Below are 6000 nucleotides of genomic sequence, written 5' to 3'. Positions count from 1 at the left end.
CCCTTCCAGCTGTGTGTAGCCTCTGATGTGCCCCCTTGTTGTTGTTGGTTTTTTTTTTTTTTTCTCCTTCCTCTGTTTATCTTTTAGCCTGGCTACTTGGATCTACTTAAGCTCTTTACTGGTCAGCAATTGTTCTTAACACCTCCTTGGCCGGTGGGTTTTTGCCCTTTACCACTGGATACCTCTGGCTTGGAGGTGGCTGTCAGGTTCAGCGTGTTCCTATTTTTGACCTCCCTTCTGTCCTCAGAGAGGCACAGCCAAGGACTAGTAGCTTACAGAGTCCCTCTTCTCACTCCTGGGAGGGCGCATCCGTGAACACGCGCACAGCCTCAAGACTGCCAGGGATGCGACTTCCTGGGAGTTGTTCCTGGGTCAGAGGGGCTTACCGTCTACCCAGGAGCCTTGGGCACCCTGCCCTCTGCACCCGTCACCACCCAGAGCTCCTTCCTGGTCAACAACACCCTTAGGCGTGAGAGCCCTCACAGGAGCTGCAGACGAAGTGAGTCCCCTGTGGCAGAGCTGTGGAGTTCTTTTTTGCAGTCCGCCTTTCCTGGGCGGGAGCTCCATATCAGGACACCAGAGATGGGGCAGGAGCAGCTTCAGCTTCTCAGGTGACATCTTTCTCTACTAGCAGGAGAGGGGTGTGCCCCTAGTCGTCTTGGCCCTGCGCCGTGCTGGTGGCTGAGGTGGGGCTGAGCGGGACCCAGTGTTCTGATGTCCCTGCCTGGGGTGGAAATTAGAAAATAGAATTGTCAGACAGAAACTAAAAAATAAGTGTGTCTGAAAATGGGAAAGACATAATTCAGGAATCATAGAAAGGAACAGGGCTGTTAAAAAGACTTGGCAAATTTGAAGATAAAAGCAACAGATAGAACTTGTATATATGGAAAATATAGTCATTGAACTTGAATATGGAATAGACAGGTAAAAAGGATTTCTAGTGTCTAATCAGACAATGACATTGTAATCCTTGAAAGACATTCAAATGATGTAACAGCGTTTTTTATATTAAGCTCCAGAAATATGCATTAATGAGGTATAAAGTGCCACCATGGAGAATGTCCCAGGTACGGTGGGAAAAGCAGTCGTATGCCATATACCAACGTACATTCATGATCTGGAAGGCTGCACGCTCCACCCCTTGTCCCCACCTGGGCCCTGTTTGCCTGTGAGGCCTCAGCCTACCTGTGCTGCCTCAGCTACCTGCCCACCCATTTGAAGGCTGCCCTGGTCTCCAGCACTGTTGCTCTTCGAGTCTGATATTTTCCCATGTACCGACTTTTTTGTCCCTGCCACGTAACCCCCCAAGACCGAGGGTTTTTCCCTCAGGTGCTGTGGATGAGGGCGCCTGGGGAGCTGCAGTCCAGCCTGGCACCTCTTGGTGCCCTAGCTGCCTTCTGCCTCACCTGCACCCTGTCTCCTCTGTAATGTGAGGGAGGCCACATTTTACCTCTACCTTCAGGGTTTTCAGATTGGGCCTGAGATTTAGACTCACGTAAAACAGATAAACAGGAGAAAAGCATACACATTTGTTGAAGTTTTATGTGACATGGGAGCCTCATAGGGAAATGAAGACAAGGAAGTGGAAGACCTTTGTGCTTCTGTGAGAGGGTAAGAGGTTGAATGGAGGTGATTGTGGAAAACTAAACCGCTCGGGGAGGCAGGCTGCAGGAGGGGAGGGGTTGTGTTCACCAGGTGTGTCTGTACAGGATGCTTTTGGTTCCTCTCGTCTGTCCCTGATGATAAGAATGTCACTTTCCTTCTGGTGTAAGAGGGCATCTTCCATATGGGGATTTTATCTTCTTTCAGGAAAAACAGGGAGGGGGTTAATGTGCCCTCTTGGTACCTGCTATATTTTTAAGTGCCTTTAGCTCAAAATAATTCTTTTGCCAAAGTGACATGTTTTGGGGTGGCGTATTCTGACACCCCTCAGAAACCTCTGTTGAGGTTGATGCTGCCTTCCCTGCCAAGGTCAGCGAGGCCTGCACGTGAATGGGCCAGGCAGCATGGGGGTCAGGGACTGGGGGTTCTGTCTTACAGTGTGGTCGACAGCTGACTTGGAGGAGCTGTAATCTTCATGTAGGGATGAGTGTGGCTCAGAAGCAGACCTGGCAGAGGGGCCGCTGAGATGACTGGTTCTGATGGGGTGTGGTCATTGTGAGCTGAAGGGGCCGGCAGGCTGGGAGCTGCCTCTCCTTTATCTGCTCAGCTGCAGGTTTCTTCTGCGGCACAGGAGGATGTTGTAGAAACAGTAAGACGAAACAGTTGGGCAAGAAATTGGGTTCTTGAGATACTGATCCTGACTCCTAAAGCCCATCTGGTGATTTCAGGCAGGGGGCAGGTGGGCCTGGGCCCTGCGCGTCTGCCCTGGAGCTCTGGGACCGGCGGCTCCTGCTCTGGGAGGTGAGGCTTGTTCCCCTCAGGTCCTCCCAGGCAGAGAAGCTAGGGAATCCGGGTTCTTGTCCTCCGTCTTCTCCTCACCTTTAACTTCCCTCTGAAACCACAGAACAAGTCTCACACCTTTCTTTTCCTTCCTTTTTTGTTGGGGACATTAGGACTGGGCATTGATCAACACCAACATCTTTGCCAGGACCAAGATAGACCCCAGCGCCTTGGTGCAGAAGCTGGACCTGGACGTGAGGAGTGTCACTTCCGTCAGGAGAGGTGAGGCAGTCTTGAGTGCGTGGGTTGCCATGCTGATGCCCAGCAGATCTGGGATCACTCACTCACACACCCGAGGTCTCAGCAGCTTTCCAGCTAACCTGTACCTGACAATGTCCTTGAGCAAGGGATGCCCCTGGCTGTTTGTTGGGGCGATTCCCCAGAGTAGATTGCAGCTGTGGTTTTGCCCCTGGGCTGCATCTTGTCCCCTGAGCTACGCAGGGACTGCCCTGCATCCTGGCAGCAGCGCTAAAGCCACAGGAACTTGGGCTTCTTTGGTGACCAACAGGGTTTGAACTATTTTCTCCGTGTGTGCTGATTCTCTCATGATCTGTCTCTATGTTTGGGGCAGTTTTGATCCCTTTTCTTTTTTTTTTTTTTTGAGAAGGAGTCTCGCTCTGTCGCCCGGGCCAGAGTGCAGTGGCCGGATCTCAGCTCACTGCAAGCTCCGCCTCCCGGGTTTACGCCATTCTCCTGCCTCAGCCTCCCGAGTAGCTGGGACTACAGGCGCCAGCCACCTCGCCCGGCTAGCTTTTTTTGTATTTGTTTAGTAGAGACGGGGTTTCACCGTGTTAGCCAGAATGGTCTCGAACTCCTGACCTCGTGATCTGCCCGTCTCGGCCTCCCAAAGTGCTGGGATTACAGGCTTGAGCCACCGTGCCCGGCCGATCCCTTTTCTTAAACAAGTGCTTTATGTGTTGCAGAGGTTAGCTGTTTATCATTTTGTACAAATAACTCATTAGGGTTTAGATCCTGAAGCCCAAGTGGGGTCCTGTCAGTTTCATCAGAGCCATGCGCCGCCCTTCCCTGTCTCCTGGTTGTGCTCCTTGCAGTCCTGCAGCACAGACGTCAGCCTGGCCAGGGAGAGGGCCCGGGAATTCGCGCTCACTCCAGTGTCTGGAGCTTAGCACGGAATGCAGTCCCCTGCACCTCCTACTGAGCCTGAGGTGTCCTAGAGAGTTCCAGGCCACCATGCTCAACGCCAGGAGTGTTGACTTTCTGGCTGGAGGATGGTGACACAGTGTCACTCCCAGGGATAAATCCAGGAAAGAGCTTCCTTCACTCATCTAAGGGAGTCCATGAGGGGCACAAGGAATACTTTTTACATCTTGACAGCCTCGGAGAGCCCACGGGTTGGGGAGGGAGAGGGCCTGGCTGTGGGTGCAGAGCTCGGGGCACCAGTGTGACAGTGAAGACTGCACTTGACTTCACAGTCCGCAGAGCTGGGAGTGTCAGGACAGGGCACGAGCCAGGTCTGGGACCTGTAGGCAGCCTGTTGAGAGCGTGGGCTCTGGGCCTCTGCTCCTCACCGCCTGGTAGCCTCTGGCTGCGCACTTGATCACTCTGGGCCTGGGTTTTGCATCTGTCAAAGGTGGTAACAATATTTATCTCCTAAGTTCTGGCAGTTTTGAGGTTGAGATGAGTTAGTTGGTGTGAAACGTTTAAAACAGTGCAGTGAAGGCTGTGGAGGTGTCCACTCTGCATCTGTTGAATGAGGCTGGTCTGGCGGCAAGGCTGGGGATGAGTAGGTTTTGCAGCTGCCCAGAGGTGGCCAGCCTTAATTCCTTGGGTGCAAGTCATGTGATTGTGGGTGCTCTCTGACCCTCAGCTCCATTGTCCACAAAGCGGCGACAGACATAGCTCATAGGTGCTGAGGGCTTCACTGTGCCTCTAGAAAGATCCAGGTACATTTAACCAGTGCTGGTTTCCTGCGTCTTCTCTCCGAGGAGGACCTGGTGATGTGACCAGGCCAGGTAACTCCAGAGAGAAGCTGTGCCTTCCAGCCAGAAGCTTCGATGTTGTGGGTGGTCTGCCCGAGCTGTGCGCTCCCTCATTGCTGACGAGGCCACTGAGGCTGTCCCCAAGGGGAGGGGAGTCATGGGTCTCACTGACCCGGCTCTGGCCTGAGCTTCTCAGAGAAAGCTTCTCTTTCACACAGCGGCCTCTTTCCTCTGCCTTTTCTTGGCCCTCTCCCTTCAACCCCTGTGGCTCATCTGGTCCCCAAGGCCACCTGCTGCACTGACCCTCACGTCCCCTCTTCCCCTCCTAGTTGAGGGAGGCGTCACGCTCACGACCCCTCTTGCCTACCAGGGAAACTCCTCGTTAGCAACATCTGGCCTCGCAGTGTTCTTGGGCTGAGGTCACGCCCAGCAGCCCTGTGACCTCTCCTTTGAGCCACCCTGGATCTTCTGGTTTTGTTTGTTTGTTTGTTTGTTTGGAGATGGAGTTTTGCTCTGTCACCAGGCTGGAGTGCAGTGGCGTGATCTTGGCTCACTGCAACCTCCGCCTCCTGGGTTCAAGTGATTCCCCTGCCTCAGCCTCCCGAGTAGCTGGGACTACAGGCACATGCCACCACGCCCAGCTAATTTTTGCATTTTTAGTAGAGATGGGGTTGCACCACGTTGGCCGGGATGGTCTCGATCTCTTGACCTCGTGATGTGCCTGCCTTGGCCTCTAGGTGCTGGGATTACAGGCATGAGCCACCACGCCTGGCCAGGTCTTTGTTTTCTATAAACTCAAACCTCATTAGTTTAGAGTAACTGGTGGGAGAGGGTAGAAGCTTGAACTTTATGGTGTCAAAGGTTGATTTCAAATTTCAGAACCACGTTATGAGAGTAGAGCATAGAAATGTTTTCTTGAAGTAATTGAACAATAAGTTGGAAAAATTTGAAGATTCTATTGATTGCGAGTCCATTGGGTAATTGATTTTTTTCTTAATTCATATACCTTTATTTGTGCGTAAAAACCTTAAAGCTTGTGCCGAGTGTAGCGTGGCCCATTCTGCGCTCCCCAGCTCTGAGCTCGTGCAGTTTGGACTGTAGCTTGGCCCATGCTGGCACTTCCTGCTTGTATGCAGTGTTTCCCATAGCTCGCCTGGAGGGGCACAAGGATGGGAATTATTTGAGCTGTGTGGCAGGGTCAGGGTTTTGGGTGTTGGGGCCTTGGCCTGGGGATGAACTTAGTGGCTCTGGCCTGGAGCCGGTGGCTTCGGGCACTGCCCATGGCTGTGATTTCTGCCTCGGTGCCCCAGGGGGATTCAGGAGAAGGTCCAAAATGGTCCCTTGGAGGTTGTCCCTGAGGTGCGTTCCAGATGGCCGTCCTGTGGAGGGGGTGTTCTGAGCTCATTGCCGTGGGCCCCCGTCACAGCCGTCCTGGAGCGAGGCCTCTGGCCAGCCATCTTTGTCTGTGGCTCTCGGCCCAGGGTTCTGGTGCATGTTCCTTCCACCGCCTGCTGTGGGTTCTCTGCACTGAAGAGTCCTGGGCTGGATAAAGGGGACCATTGGACCTCACAGAGGGCTCAGACGCAGGGACAAGCCTCCACTTCCCCTGGGATTTGAA

At 53.2% G+C, this 6000-nt stretch overlaps 1 protein-coding gene across 1 annotated transcript in view; it reads left to right on the top strand.

Annotated features, from left to right (window-relative positions):
- Positions 1 to 2500: 2500 nt before the first annotated feature.
- Positions 2501 to 6000, top strand: part of LOC117089916 — a gene marked incomplete at its 3' end in the record, with an annotated part of 46719 nt that continues 43219 nt past the window's right edge. Inside the window, exon 1 of the mRNA XM_033221639.1 lies at positions 2501 to 2664. The remainder of the gene's footprint in view (positions 2665 to 6000) is intronic.

The sequence above is a fragment of the Trachypithecus francoisi genome, unplaced genomic scaffold (assembly GCF_009764315.1).
Source record: "Trachypithecus francoisi isolate TF-2019V2 unplaced genomic scaffold, Tfra_2.0 Contig00916, whole genome shotgun sequence".
NCBI lineage: Eukaryota > Metazoa > Chordata > Mammalia > Primates > Cercopithecidae > Trachypithecus > Trachypithecus francoisi.
Note: the sequence above shows the minus strand (reverse complement) of the source record. Positions and strands in the feature narration are given on the sequence as shown.